The sequence below is a fragment of the Helianthus annuus genome, chromosome 16 (genome assembly GCF_002127325.2).
Source record: "Helianthus annuus cultivar XRQ/B chromosome 16, HanXRQr2.0-SUNRISE, whole genome shotgun sequence".
Classification (NCBI taxonomy): domain Eukaryota; kingdom Viridiplantae; phylum Streptophyta; class Magnoliopsida; order Asterales; family Asteraceae; genus Helianthus; species Helianthus annuus.
In genome coordinates, this window is record NC_035448.2 from 200,101,246 (window position 1) to 200,117,787 (window position 16,542).

The window sequence follows — 16,542 nt, forward strand, 5'->3', positions numbered from 1 at the left end:
AGTCGCGCGGCTACTCCCGCCCTTCTTGCTAGTCACTTCAGCGTCTATGGTTATTACCTTCTTCTTCTTCTTGCTCGGTTTCTTCTTTTCCTCAGGATCTATGCCAAGGTCACGCAACACACCTGCAAAGATGTTAGACCAGGAACTTAGCTCCCTATTTGATGATCCTACAGACTCCTCCCTGGAAAGATAGAGAATTTCTTTCCCAGCGGAAGTCACAGCACGCAAGGGCCTGGGGTTGGGTAGATGCGCACCTTCGGTTGCAGTCGGAGGATTGGCAAAGGCCCCGGGAAGAGGATAAAGGAAGTGACCCTTGATCCGCTCATACCAGTATTGCTCCCCGGATTCCAGCGGGCGCACCCCCATAGACCCACCAAAGGTGGGGAAAGCAGCTTGATACAGATGCGCTTTTGCAACCAATTTCAACAGTTAAAACACAGAAAAATAATCAAGGAAGATGAGTTCGAGTAACAACGTACCACTATCTTCGAACTTTAGGATAGGAACTTTTTTGCTAGTCTCCGGCCACTTGTCACTCATTTGCGCCGCAACTAGTACGTTTTCTCCAAAGATCCGATTCGGCGTCGCAGTAAGCTTTAAATACCAATCGGCATGCTTGGGGATGGCAAACTCCTCTTTCTCGATCACATCCGGTGCGTGGAAGATCATAGCAATCGGAAATTTCCTTGAAGAAAAAAGTCTTCGAAAAGGGTAATATACCTCAGCGGTGCATCGGCGGCTGTTTGCCCTTGACTGGGATATCGTGCGTCCCACTTCGATGGAAATTGGAAACCTTGGGTTATTTGCTCAAATAACCCTTGATCCCATCTGAGAACAGGAAGGGGTCCCTCTTCAAGATGTGATTCTTCTTCAGCCATTTGTAATAGAGAACGAATACTGGAAGAAAACCGTCTTAACTTCTGGGAAAGTTTGAAGACTACCCCCTGAAAAACTTGAAGCTCTGCTAGTGACACTTTGAAGGTTTGAAGATTCAAAGAAGAACAGAGAGAAAATAGTGGGGCAGAAGAAAGGTTTGTGATTCCTTCTATCCTCAGTTCGGCTATTTATACTCATCGCATTTAATGCGATGGGTAAACGTGCCGGATTAACCGCGCGCGTAACCAATCAGCAGATGCCACGTAAGGCGAGATTCCTGGAGTGACGGTTATCACACGCGGGTGGGCCTCACTCGCCTGACAGAAAGCCGAACCGTCAGTGACAGCATGATGATGGTCGTGTCAGCAGTCAACTCAAACGTCGCCGTCAACGACTTTTTTCACCAACCTGTTAGAATTCAAAATTCGAGGCTTTTCCCGCTCAAAATTACTACAAACTTCATGCAGAAGTTACTCAGGCCGCGCAACATTCATAATTATCCATTGAACCTGCGCGCTCACACTTAAAAGCAGAGAACTATCAACAGCCAAAGCTGATGGTCGCGCCGTAGTAACTGACAAACACTTACACGCGCGCCACCCACCAAGATCAAACAAGCGTTTCTCACAGCTAGCACTTTCTTTTTTTTCTAAGTCCAGAGCTCCAACCACTTACTTCGCGCATGGTGCAGCACTGGACTGGGGGGACTTGAAGGGGTATGGTCCCAAAAAGTCGTGCAGACCATTCAGGTCGCGTGATGGACCATACTCAGCAAGCTGATCAATTCCCTGACCCGCGCGAGCTGTTCGGGCAAACCCTGGCCTCGCGCGAGGTCGAAACAAAGGATAGATATCAATTTTCACACTTGTGTTCTGAATAAGAGCCTTTAACCCCTAGACCCCTGCGCGGGCTAGTTACGTGCTCAACAAGGGTCGCGCAGGAGTTAGGGCGCAAGGCTACTTCAGAACGTACACAAGGTACAAGTGGCAGAAGAAAGAGCCAATCAGCGTCCACCAGGCTGTGCTCTATCGTGCTCCACAATCGTCTGACGTGCAGGAGACAATAAGTACACAAGGACGTCTACGTGGCACCAATCAGGGGGCGGCGACACCTGCCCCATGATCTCCACTTACCTGCTGATGGCAGAGGGACAACAAGGCCGACAACAGGGACACGTGGCTCCAATCAAGGTGCGCCAGCACCGGAGATCTTCTAGAAGGCACTAACGGTCGATACAAGTGAGACAAGAAGGATATTCTCTGTTGTCGCCTTCCAGCCCAAGGCCCATCAGCCCATCTCTTCTTACACCTCTCCGGCTATAAATAGAGACCTTCATGCACAGGTTAATTTATTCTGCTCTCTTCACTCTCACTCTTAACACACTTATTTCCTCAAAGCAGATACTTATTCTCACGCTGGAGTCTGGTTAAGAGGGAAACCCCTATATTCCCCTCTTAACGAGCTAACGGTGTTCTGTTTTGCAGGAAGATCAGATCACTAAGGAGCTCAGGAAAGTTAAAGAAGATTAACCCTAATGCTTGAAACATAAATCAAACTAATTAACTCTAAAATTAGTTTTGTGTTTCTTCAGGGCTCAAATTAGACTAGTGCATTCCGGGCATGGCAAATGTTTAGAGACTTGGTGTAGTTTGGACACTATGGATACTAGCAAGTTACTTGGTGACTTATATGGATGGATAAGTGAAGTGGTGGAACCATAGTTGGAAATCCAAAGCTTCCATTGTTCATACCTAGTCAAACTCAAGTCTTTCAACATTGAAGGTTGATGGCTTTGTTGATTTCATCACTTATAGGTTGCCTGGAATCTTTAATGCAGTAACCACGTGAGTTATTTGGACCTCTATCAATCATACACAAGCCCCACAACCATGAATTTGATTGGGAGCAAGGTTGATACAAGATTTCCACAAGGTGGACATAAACAAGAACATGTGGTAAAAGTTTAAATCAAACAGAAAATAAACTTCACTTTAGACCCTTTTCTAGTGATGTGCCAAGCTTGGTTTATCAAGGTAAACATTGAATAACATCCTCAGAGGTTGTCCAAGGAGATTGAAGTAAAAAAAGTGAAGAAAGATGAAGAGAAGTGAGTTAGAATCTCACTTTTATGCTCAAAGGTAATCTGCCTGAATTTGGGATTTCTTGAGAGATTTGGGAGTTCTTGGAGAGATTATGGAGTGTGTAAAGGTGTTAGGGAGGTGTGGAAGACACCTATTTACAAGGTAGGATTAGGGTTTCTGTTTAAATGGAGTTAGTTGGGTGTTTAGGTGGTTGGAAGTTGAGAAAAAAAGGGATTAAGTGCTAAATTACGCGAGCTGTTCAAAGTTGTTGCCCGCCTGAGGTGGTCCGTAAGGCATGCCAGAAAACAAAATTTCATTTTTAGCCCCTATTTGTTGGTGGTTTGATTATATTATGCAATAAACTTATATGTTGAGCATATTTTAGGGTTTCTAAGAGATAATTGTAACACCCTGAAAATATAATTCTTTTTAGAATTTGATATCGGTAATAAACAAGGTAAAGTAACTAGGAATAAATAACCTAGTTAGTTATAAGTCTTGTAGTAATGAGAAACTTTGGTTAAAACATGTTATATGCAACAAGGGTAAAGTATAGGGGCCAAAAGTGATAAATGTGAAACAAGTTTTAATAAAATAAAACATAAAACACCAAAACACACACCTTGAGTGTGAGTTCTGCTTAAAATTTCTAGAGAAGCCAGGAGCTCTCAACTTCAAACCCTAACTTGCTCAAATTGAAAGGCAAAATCAGTCCCAATTGAAATCCAAGCTTATATTAGTGATCACCTAAGTGAAGGGATCACAAGGTATGTTAAATTTTGTCTTTTGATTACATCTTGAAATTTTGATGAACATTAGAAATCGAAATCTGAACTTGATTGATTGATGTTTAGATGAAATTAGTAATGAATACATGTCTATGAGTAAACCCTAGTCAATAACTTGTTGAATTAGTGTTTAAATTATGAAGTTCATGATCATCCATTATGTGTGTTTAATAGGTTTTGTAGAAACATGATTAACACTAGAATCATGATTATCAAACTAGTGTTAGTTGAACTCTATGAAGTTAATCTTGACATTAAACCATGAATTAGATGATTATTTAGTAAAAGATGATGAAATTGGCAAGATAATTAGTCATGGAGTTTGATTGTTAATTTTATAAATTATGCTCATTAGGTGTTTGATATAATGCCTAAAAGAAAACAAAATGTTGAAAGTTTGGACAAAAACGCATGTTTGAATGATGCGACGAATTATGCGTGATGTGTTGTTATTAGAGTTCTAAACGGGTTATTGGTTGAACTCTATAGGCAAAAAGATCGAATCTTCGAGCGGACAAGCCGGAGCGGATACGCGCTTGAAGGGAACGCTCTAAAGGTACGTAACTACGGTTTCGTTACATTATGTTTGATCATGTATTTTGTTAGTCGACTTTGTGTTAGAATGTTATGTAAACTTGATAAATAGTTGAAGTGACGAAGTTCACTAGATAAACAAACGGGTCAAATGTTGGTAAAATAAGTTTAGTGTGTCGTAAAGTGGTGGTTTCCATTAGACAACCAAACGGGTCAAATATTGGGTAAATTAGTAGTGTTGAAGTGATTTAGATAGTCACTCGTTGATTATGAATTATGAAAACGTAGTCCGTTGAACGGACGCGCCAAGAGCATAACTTTTCTTGAAAGAACCCATGATATGGGTCAAAAGAAAAGTATCATAATTTGTTGATTAGTAACAATGTTTTTGATTGAAATCGTTCATAACAAGCACGACATATAGTGTGCATAAGTTTTGGGAATGGTAGTGAACACCAATGTTGACAAGCCCGGGTAAAGGGGTAATTTTGTTTAGAAACCATTATGAGTAAATTATGTAAGGTTTGATATATAACCAAACGGGTTGAATAAATAAAAAGAGAAATTCTTAGGCGATCAGCCTATAAACGAGATTTTATGCAAGTAATGATAATAGACGGGTCCGTATTTAAATTACGGACGCGTAGGAAAAAGAACCGCGAAAAACGGACTTATAGAACGAAAGTTATGGGACTTTAAAGTTTGTTGTTTTGTTTGAAACTTAGATGGGAAAATGCAGCTGACAAAACAAAACATCCAGCGAATTTAACGTGCTCGCGGCCCGCGAAGACTTAAGGTTTAGTCTCTCGCGGCCCGCGAGAGACCCTGTTAATGGCAAAAATTTTTATTTTTATTTATATGTTGTTGGAACCGATTATACTTATTTCTATACTGTCAAACCTAACTTTTAAGTTGGTATTTGATCTTAGGTGATGTCAGTAATATTCCGGATGGTGATCAAGCAAATATCAAGAACCGAACACAAGATTTTGAAGCTTCCGCAATGATAACCTTTGTTTAGTTTAATGTAAAACATGTACATACTTGAATATTTTTAAACTAGTATGGTGGTGTAACTTGAACAACTTAGTTATGTTTGAACGTTAACTCTACAAAGTTTTTGAATCGTCGTATTTTATATATAAAAATGCGTATTTTGTATAAAATTGTCTAATGTGAGACGAGTCTTACAATAATTAGGCATACTATGAACATGATGCATGATTGATTAATTTTCCGAATATTGATTCAATCATAAAATGTGTGGGTTTTGTATAACTTGCACGTATCAAATGATTGTGTGTGTGTATATATATTGTAAACATGATTAAACAAGATTGGGATATAAAATATGATTTTCCAATATGATCCAAGTCTCGAGAATACAAGATTGAAATTGAAATACGATTACAAGGAAATGAGAATTAAAAAAATGAAATAACAGAATGTTACGTATTGTCTCATTCGATGCCCCAGTTTCTCTTTGTCTGTTGTCTTCTTCTCCGACCATAATTCTTCTTGTTAAAGGCAAGGGTTGCCTGATTTTTATGTTTCGAATCGTTATTACTAACATCGTGTAGGGGTTCGTTTTAATTTGTGATTTATCGTTCATTTCTGATTTGACTTTTTTCCTAAATGAGTGTTGGCTACCGTAATTTTAGGCGATTGTACTTTGACTTTTTTTCATTTTTTATGTTATTAAAATGTCCAGGAAAATGAAACTTCTATCATTCAACATGTTGTTTGGGTTGTTCGATTATCCGATTTCTGCTTTGATATTTGATGCTTTAAATGGTGTTATATAGCTTTGATGGTTCTTATTTGAATGGTAACTTGAAAATGTAGGCAATGATGATCATTGACTCATGGCAAGGTAGCTCTAAATTACAGCCATGAGTCTTGAGCCAACTAGAGATGGTTGTAGTCAATGCCTCGATGGTGGTTTTTAGATCTTGTGCCTTTATTTGTTTTTAAATTTGACCCTTCTTATGTTAGCGGTTTGGATGGTTTGGTCCTTCATGACTTTTCATTATATGTGTTTGTTTTGAGGTTCTTAGATAAATCATATTTGTTGTTAGCATTAAGATTGCTTTAATGCCTTAAAAACAACAGTTGGTGGTGTTCGGGTTGGCCTTCCATGTTGCTGTGATGGTGCTTATTTGTTGGTTAACCTGAAAACGTGGGCAATGATGATCGTCGAGTCATGGCGATGGCATTTACACTTGACCCTCTTCATTGGTGGTTACATTTTGACCCTTCATATGTTGGTGGTTTGGCTTCTTTGGTCCCTCATATGGTTGCCTTATACGTTCACTTTCTCTTTTTCTTTTTTGGCTCTGGCGTGTTCACGATCATTCTGTGATTTCTCTTTGTCGGTCGTAAAATGGTTCTCTTTGTCGATCGTAAAATGGTTCTCTTTGATTTTCTGTTTTTATTTATGGCCAAAGTTGGTGGCATTTTTTCTTGTTTGGTGGTGTTGTTATTTGCTCCATATATTTAGATGTATGTATGCAGGTTTGGCTATGATGATTGTTAACTTTTGGTTTGGCATCTTTGTTAATTGCATGCGGCCATAGGTTTGAGTTTGTATGTAAATCATTTTCTAAGATTTAGTGGTTTGTTGTTTTGTTTTTGATCTAAGAAGATTGATATGGTTGCTTTATGCTTTATTGAGGTAACTTTATACAACATAGGCTAAGATGTCTATTAACTCTTGGTGTGGTTGTTTTGTTCATCGCATGGAACCATGTAAACACCTCTACGACTTGGTTTTTATAGCTTATAACTTAATTGCAGCCCTTTGTTTTGGCTGTTTGTGATTTGGCACTTTCATTGGTTTAGTTTTAAGTTGTTAAACAAATACATACAAAAGGTTAGTGAACATAAACGAACATATATCAAACGGTATGCAATATGCAATACACTAATATTTATTAGTTGGAAATTTAAAGTATCTAAATAAAATACAAAAATTAAAAACCCTAATGAATCTACGAGCACAAAGGACCATAAACAAACAAACATAATCGAGCATGTTACCAAACGTTCATGAACATATATGAACGATCGCAGTCTCTATTCATGTTCATTCGTCTAACTAAACAAACACATTTTCTTGTTTATGTTCATTCTATTAACCGGCCTTGGGGGTGGGCAGGGAGGACCACCGGCCAGGGCCCGATATTTCGAAGAGCACTTTACTTTATGAAAAAAAACCCGATATGTATATGTAAAATATATTTTTTAATAGGGTAGACTCATACAAACACCAACATAGGCCCACTTACAAAATTATTCTTATGGTTTAGATTAGTTATTAGCCCATTGACATTAGGTTTAGACCTTTAGTGAACCAAATACCCAATTTCCTTAAGGCGTAAGGGCACATTTTTTCGAGCTCGAACAAGATACACGAATTCTCAGGGCCGGCCCTGGTCGAACTATTCACAAACGGTTCGTTGAACGTTCAGTTCCCTTGCAGTTCTAACCAAAATCGATGTTCAGAAACTCTTAGGGGCTGTTTGTTTACCTCTTAACGAGCCTCTTAATGGTTCAGACATCTTACTGGTTCAACACTTAATGGTTCAGACTGTTTGTTTCACGAGCAGATGTCTGAATGGTTCAGACATTTGCCTCTAGATGGTTAAGATTTATACAAAGTCTGAATGGTTAAGACCTCTAATCTGAATTGATGACATTTGCATCTGAACGGTTAAGCATTATACAAGTTCTTAATGGTTCAGATCTCTTACTGATTCAGCACTTAATGGTTCAGATCTCTTACTGATTCAATACTTAACCATTCATATGTTGCAAAGCGATTAAAAACTTTATCATCAAACCGTAAGAACTAAAATGGTATGCAACTCTAAATAGTAAATAGGGTAAATTACTTTTTGAGTCCCCGTGTTTTAGTGGTTTTAACTAGTTGAGTCCAAAAGCAAAAAGTTTAACGACTTGAGTCCCTATAAGCATTTTCATTAACTATTTGAGTCATTTTGAGTCCAAATTTTAACCGTTTGAGTCCAATTTTTTGGACTCAAATCGTTATAAAATGAACAAACTTGGACTCAAAACGTTATAAAATAAATGACTAAGGACTCAGAGCGTTAAATTTTTTGATTTTGAACTCAAGTGTTTAAAACCACTAAAACACAGGGACTCAAAAAGTAATTTAGTCTGGTAAATAACAATAAACCTACTCACGCAATTCGTCCAGTTTTAAATAAATCAATATTCTTATTTCCTCCTAAATATAGAAAATGAAAAACCAACTTAATCTTACAAGCAACCTATAGATACACGAAAAGAGAATATAAATACAGAGACCAGCGGTCAATACGTGTCAAGAACAAATCAAATCAAATCAAATCAATCACCAACGGGATCTTCACACACATTCGCCGGCGTATACTCCACGCCGGTCCCGCCAAATCTCCCTTTTTCCCTATAATGTAGCTACCACCAACAGATCACCGGAAAACTCTTCTATTTCTCTTCTCCGTCGTCCTCTTCCGGCGCCTCATTTTATTCTCCGGTTAGTGTTATCCTTTTGTTGTTGACTGTGTTGTTTGTTTTGCATTTTGTTCGATCTGTGATGTTGTTGATGTACTTGTTAGTTGTACGGTGTTTTGACTTGAGGTTGTTGGCTGGCTTCAGTGGTTGCCGCATTTTTAAGTTTGTAACCCTAGGCTTTTGATTGTACGGATTAGGGTTTTGAGGGTTTGATAATTGTATTGTGGATGTTAGTGTAATTGGGGGTGACCAGGTGTAATTGTGTAAATTGAGTGTTTGTAAGGATTAGATGGTAATATGAGGTTGATTTTGAGTTGTGAAAATGAGGAAGATTTAGTATAACAAATATATATATATATATATATATATATATATATTTTTTTTTGTAATAATGTATGTTAATATTGGTGATATATCGGCCGTATTGGTCCCTTAGTAAAATATCGGTGTCAAATAGCGGTCAAAATATCGGTACCGATATTATCGGCGATATTGACCGATATATCACCGATTTTTGACCGATATAACCGATGTATCACCGATATTTGACTGATATAACCGATATATCACTGATATATCACCGAATTATTGGTGTTAAATTGCTATATATATAAATTCTGCATTATATTAAAATTACCGATATCTTACCGAGATAACCTATATTTCAAATATCGGTCCTTGACCGATATCCGATATTTTACCGCATTAACTGCATAGATGCCTACATTAGTTTAAATGTATTGTTTTTTCGTGTTATACACGCCGATTGTGCTACCTGGCTTTGGCTATTTTCTTTGAGACCATCTTTAATGTAATGTATTGTTGACTGTGGATAAGCAGCATTGTTTTTTAAAAAACACCGGTTTAGTTGCACATTGCGCCTAGAGTCTAGACAGGGGTATTGTTGTGTATAGTAAGCATCTTCCACACTGATTTACATTAAACTGTTAAATGTCTATTATATTAGGCTATTAGCTACCAAGAAACCGACCACTAAACTCAGCTGTATAAGTTAATGCGTATTTTCTCTTTTCTTTAGAAAAGAAAAAAAAGGTGGTGTCTGTACATCGTCATTTGCTGAATTAAGCATTGAAAAGAATGAAGTAAGGATTAATCGGTTTTCTCAAATTGTGCTCATTAATCAACTTTTCTAAACTTCCAAGTTAGCGTTTTTGATCATGTTCAAGTAACTGTACTAAGGAACCAATAAGAATAGTTATATAGAAAAAGAATGCTACGAAAACAATATTATCTCAAATCTAAACCACTTTTCAGAACCCACATTTCTCCTGGAATCTGTATTTAGGACTCGGGATTGATTGAATATGTTATTGGAAAGACGGAGGTTAACTGAAATCTAGTTGGCTTCTTGTCATATTCGTCATCGGAGTCCGATGAGTGTTTAATCATCTTTTTTTTATATATTATAAAATGATGTTAGTTGTGGTTATACGGATTCATATTACAGTCTGTGTTTTTAAAAGTGTGCTTGAGGCGCTGAGGTGCATCTAGACGATTAGGTTTATCCAATCGCAGTGACTGAGGTGACATGGGTACATGAAGCGAGGCGGTGTACTTTTTAGCGCCTTCATGATGAAACGGACCGTTACACATTGGGCCACTTCTTGTGCATGCTATTAATCTTTAAAAAGTCCCAAAGTTTTCAAAGGCTTATATGCATATAGTTCATTGTTTGTCTGTTTATTGTCTGTGCAATCTGTTATTTGCCATGCAGTGTCTCACACTTTTTAAACACAGATTACGGTTCCCTTTTCAAATGCAACCAACATCTTCCGCCTGTTGATCTTTATTAGATGTAAAACTGTTTCTTAGAATTGATAAACAAGTTCACAATTTGTGCAGGAACGGGCGAATCAAGCATGATATTCTAGTTTTGCCTTTTTCGGAGCAATGGTAAGATCCTAGGCTTCTCAACTACTATATTACTCATCACTTTATATATATAATAAAAAGAGTTAATTGCCCGGATGGTCCTTGTGGAATCATGTTTTTTCACGTTTAGTCCCCACCTTTAGGAAATAGCAGGTATGCTCCCTATGGTTTGTCATTTTGTTACTCGGATAGTCCCCTAGGGGACTATCCGAGTAACAAAATGACAAACCATAGGGAGCATACCTGCTATTTCCAAACTAACCGACATCTACTCGGGGACTATCCGAGTAACAAACTAACAAACCATAGGGAGCATACCTGCTATTTTCAAAATGTGGGGACTAAACGTGAAAAAAACGTGAAACCACAGGGACCATCCGGGCAATTAACTCTAATAAAAATAACAAATCATTATTCTTATAAAACTTTTACTCATATCTGAATAAACTCACAATTAAAGTGATGATTTTTTTCCTTAAAGGATCACAATCACTTCACCATAAAGACATTTATGGCCATTATGGCCGAGAGGGACGCTGCCATACAGGAAAGAAACTTAGCACTAGAAGAGAGAAAACGCGCATTTGCCGAGCGTGACATGGCAATGCTACAGCGGGACGCCGCACTAGCGGAACGTAACACCGCTATGCAAGAACGAGACGAAGCAATCTCCACCATTCGTTTCCGAAGCAATTTCATCAACGAAAATATGATCTCCACAACCTCCGAACCACCCGAAAACATACAAAACCATGGATCAAAACGTGGCTTTAACGATGAAGAAATGCATCACATGTTTGAAATTCCGGAAGATTACCAACTTCCTCCCCCTGAGAACACCAAGCCTAGAAAGGTACCGAAAAAGACTAAATCCCAATCACCACACGTCGGTAGCAAACGGGCTGATGTTACAAATGTTACAAACGTTAACTCCGATTATGAAGAGAGTTCCAGCGACGCACAACTTGAAGCATGGAAAGACGAATTGGGATTAAACCAAGTGAATTTCGACGAAACAGCGATGCCAGTGCCGGTATGCTCATGCACGGGTGTACCGCAACCTTGTTACAGGTGGGGCAGTGGCGGCTGGCAGTCGGCATGCTGCACGACCACCATGTCGATGTATCCTTTACCCCTGGTGACCAACAAAAGGTATTCAAGAGTTGGTGGTAGAAAGATGAGTGGTGGTGCTTTTACCAAACTGCTGACTAGACTTGCTTCTGAAGGTTATGACCTTTCTACCCCTCTTGATTTGAAGGACCATTGGGCCAAACATGGTACTAACCGCTACAGCAAACTAAAATAGCTTGCAGAAGTCTTCATCAAGTGTTACAAAGTCTATGGTTTTACCTTAAAAAGTATAATATTGTGGTATAGGAATGATTACATGTTTTGCTACCAAAGGAGAGACATATGGATTGCATAGAAGGTATAAATTAGTTGTTGTTGTTGCCTTTTTATGTTTTTCTATTTGACAGAAATGAATCTTGAATTGTAATTCAATAGAAAGCTAGAGGGAGGATTATGTGTTGTGTTACCATTTCTTATTCTTGTCTTTAGGCATTATGGTTAAAATATATATTTGTGTAGAGAATTGTATAAACACTTGTATTTAATGCTTTCAAATATTGTGTGAGAGAGGGTGAGGTTGTTATGCAGTGCATCTACTTAAAATTTGTTATGTATTGAATTGTTTGTATGTGTGTGTGTGTATATATATACTAGTGGGAAACCCGCGCGATGCAGTGGTGACGACAATTTACAACGCAATACTCATTTTTGTTAGGTTATCAATCATCACGTAATATATTGTATATCTCATGAGATATCGCATAATACGTTTGTTATTCGTAACGTTGTTATGGTCTATCTATAATATTATATACTAATATTCTCTAAGATGTGAATATATTGCTTACATGAATGTTCATGACTTTTAGCTTGTATTGTATCTTTAAGATTAGTAGTTCTTGTAATATGGCTAAACATGGTATTATGTTCATAATTATCTATTATAACAATTACTGTAGTTTCTTAGCTACAGTAATGCATTTGGTCCGTCCATTTTCTGATCTACGGTACAGACCGGTCCTGCTTCTGTCTGTGTTGTCCGTCTTCTGGTTTTTTGGGTGGATCGCGCGGGTCATTGACAGAGTTCAGGTGGAAGTGCAACTGTCTGTACTTCATTTAGCTTTGTCAGGGGCTTCTCAGGCGAAGCTTACGCTTAACAAAAGTGGGTTTCATCCATATACGTGTTCAACAAAGCTTTCCAATCCGGATTGCACATGTATGTTTATTCCTTATACGTTTTTCTACTTCGATGCCCTATAAAACCCTAATCCCCATATCTGTTTCCCTTGATCCCGTCGATGTAGCTTGATTGTGAGGTGATTTGTCACTTACAATTTATGTTTGCTATTAATTTTGAAGTACAATTCAAACGACGTTTACTAGGTCTAATTGATCTCTAACCCACTTTTGCTTTGGAGAGGTCATTCGTTACTTTCGGTGTACGTTTCGAACTGATGATGCACTATGCGTGTAAGGTGTTCGACAAAACGCTTTGATAGGTTTTTTTATTTAAAAAAACCTCTACTATGGTTATTGTTATTTATCACCATTTTGTGGCAAATTTTGTCGTTTCATTTTGATTTTGTTTTTGTTTGGTGATAACCGTAGTTGTCTCCGATCTTGATATTTACACTATGTTCCCGAGTCATTTAACAGTTATTTTAGTAAATTTCGTAGTTTATGTTAGGGCTTCAAGTTATTTCATTTAAACAATTTCTTTTGTACAACAACAGGGGGTTCGAAATTGTGATGTGAAGATACATGTAGTTAACAAGCTATAATCTGTGATCTGGGCCATATTGAATGTGTAGAATTAACAAAATAAATTGGAAAGTTATTGAGTTGTTTTAGGTTATTTTCAAAACATGGAATTGTAATTAACGATTACAAAGTTACCCTTAATTGAAAGTTGTTTTCTTGAAAATATATGTGGTATCAGGTTGTCAAAAAGTAAATAGAACATAGCCGGTTAACAAAAACAAACTACACGCAGTTTGGTTATATATTTTTATCTATTACAAGTTTTTGAATCATGGTTTTTTTGGTTGCCTTAGTTCGAGTCGTGTTTTGACAGTTCATGTTGATGTACTTTAGTTTGTTTGCTGTATGTTGATGTGTTTGTTTGGCCCTTAAAAAATCTAAATGCCCCTAAGCATTCCAAAGCGCATAAAAATATGTCGATTATATGTTTTGTTGCAATTTATGAGTTAATGCTCTACCTTTTTTCTTTCCTAATATGTTCAGGCTTTGCACCGAGCGATTTAGGTTTCAAGTATGCTAATTCGGCAAGCAAGGTAAGGTTCAGATGTTCTTTGTTTCCAAATTGCATATTATTTACATTTGAAATATAAATGCAATACTTAGACCATGTGTAGTGGTAAGTTGGTATAATGCCCCCACCATGGGGCATTATCCGACACGTGGCATCCTAGTCAGCGTTGGGGCATTATAGCAAAAGTGGCGTAGTGGGGTATAATGCCCAATAATCCCTTTTAGGCGTTTAAAAAAAAAAAAAAAAAACCTAACAATTTTCTTATTGGCCAAGTCCTAAACTGAACCACACAACTTTACCACCTTTGGGCGTGTTTTTTAAAACGCCAAAGCAATTTTTTTTCAAAAATAACCCCCCAAAACGCCTAGTGTAATGGTGTTGGGGGCGTTTTTTTTCAATTTTTTTCAAAAATAACGCCCCACTACGGATGATCTTAGATTTATTTGTCGACCTCTTAGTAAAATTCACAAGAACAAATGTTGAAAGTTTGATTACACTGCCTAATTATATCCTTATACAATTACCAACCAAAAAACTGTCAACTAACCAACCATTGTGTCAAGTAAGAGACGTTACTCCTCCCACTTTTTTCCCACCTTTTCAGTCAATTAAAAATGGAAGAGTTTTTTCAGTTTATCAAACTCAACCCTACCCAAACTTTCCGGCTACGTTTCAGGTTTCTTCCGGCGATTAGAACTTTTGGCAAGATCTACATCACATAAGATGCCCCTTCTCCGGCCAGTCAACCACCAATCTGAACGACATCTCTGTAACCATGACGGCGTTAGCAACGGCTTTTTCTTCTCGAATGTTCCCAATAACATCGAAATCCTATTCTCTTTGATAACAATTATTCCGTTCTTGAAACTCACTAATGAAGACTTCTCTCGCGATACGCCGGCATGGACCCTAGGGTTTGTTGGATTTTCTGATTCGTATTCGGTCCTGCATCTCGATCGCAAGCGCGTATGAGAGTTATAGATAATAGTAAGAGATATTGCCAGACTTTTTCACGTTGTTTATCGTCTTCTTTGATTGCTCTCTGTATGTATATGCTCTCTACATGTATATGTATATGTATACATATTCCGTTTATGTGTTGTTAATTTTTTTAAACACAAATTCAATAAAAGTTTCTGATTATGTGTTCCTCAATTATTATTTAATTTCTGTTTTTGTGTTCTCAAATTGTTATTCAATTGTTGTTTATGTGTTCTTTAATATATATTAACAAATTCTGTTATATATATGTTTGTGTTTTTAAACTTTTTATTCAATTTATGTTTGTGTTCTTAAGTTTAGTTATGTTACATTTGATAACACATGTGTTCTTAAATTGTTATTCAGTTTCTGTTTATTTGTTCTTAATTGCTAATTTGCTATTCAATTTAAAACCCATGCAACCAACCGTCGTATCTCTTCGACCAGGCCCTACCCGAACATACACATAAAAACTCACATGCAAACAAATTTACCGAGTCCTCCAGACAAATTCGGAGAGAAGATGGAGAACATCGATTATGGTTGGGGCGTTGCCTCGGTGGTCGTGATGCTTGCTGTTTCTGCTGCTCGGGATGGGACCAGTGGTGACATCTCGCTTATACATTGGTACTTTTGAAGAAATCAAAAGAATAAAAACGATCGGGGGTGCTTCAATTCGAGTACCCATCAACTCAAAGGAAGAAGCACGCTAATTGTATTCACAGTTAGCATAGTTTGCGAATATGGTTGCAATTGAAGCGACATAAAATTTTATCTTGGGAATATAGAAAGAATTAAAAAGGTCAAACCAAATAAATTTTATTTTTTGTTGTTTCAATGGCTGGTTTAGTAGTTGTGTTTAGTTTTTCATTACTTATTGCTAATACATTTAATAGACTTAAAAATCTGACTAATTAATTTTTATAACCATAAATCCGATTCTCGCATCAGGTTCAACTAGACAGACCAGTTAACCACTAAGGAGACCGGCTTGAACCAAGCTTTTGAAGAAGAAAAATCATAAAAGGTTCGATCGGTTTGAGGCGGTGGATATGAATGACCTTCATAATCAACATCCCGCCGCAACGCGCGGGGTCGCGCCAACTCGTTCATAACGTAATCTAAATTTCGTTTAAATCTATTGCTACAATTTAACCACTAAAATTAAGTTTGATTTTTAGAATTTTTTTATTACATGAATTATATATAGATTAATACAGGGTTGAGCTGGTTTGGTAACGGGTCGAATCAAGTTACTTTTAGTTTTGGTAAATAATTGAAAGTTATACTCTAAGTTAGGAATTACTATCCTGCTGGGTTGAAATACTATTCTTAATGACTAGTATTTTACCAAATTTAAAACCAAAACATTCTTTTATGCTCATATATTAGATTTCTTGAAACATCACTCCTTACTTTTTTCTTATAAATTAGAAACGTTTTGATTACCCACCTAAGGGTGTAAGGGGCACTCCCCTAAGAGGGGAGTCCCCTCTCTTACGCATAACCAATCCTCGTGTGCCACGTCAAC

At 37.4% G+C, this 16,542-nt stretch overlaps 1 pseudogene across 1 annotated transcript; it reads left to right on the top strand.

Annotated features, from left to right (window-relative positions):
- Positions 1-8,567: 8,567 nt before the first annotated feature.
- LOC110915401 lies at positions 8,568-12,345 on the top strand (annotated as a pseudogene). Its single transcript, XR_002578960.2, has 3 exons — positions 8,568-8,816; positions 10,658-10,708; positions 11,169-12,345. The product of XR_002578960.2 is annotated as a protein BASIC PENTACYSTEINE6-like (transcript).
- The last annotated feature ends 4,197 nt before the right edge of the window (positions 12,346-16,542 follow it).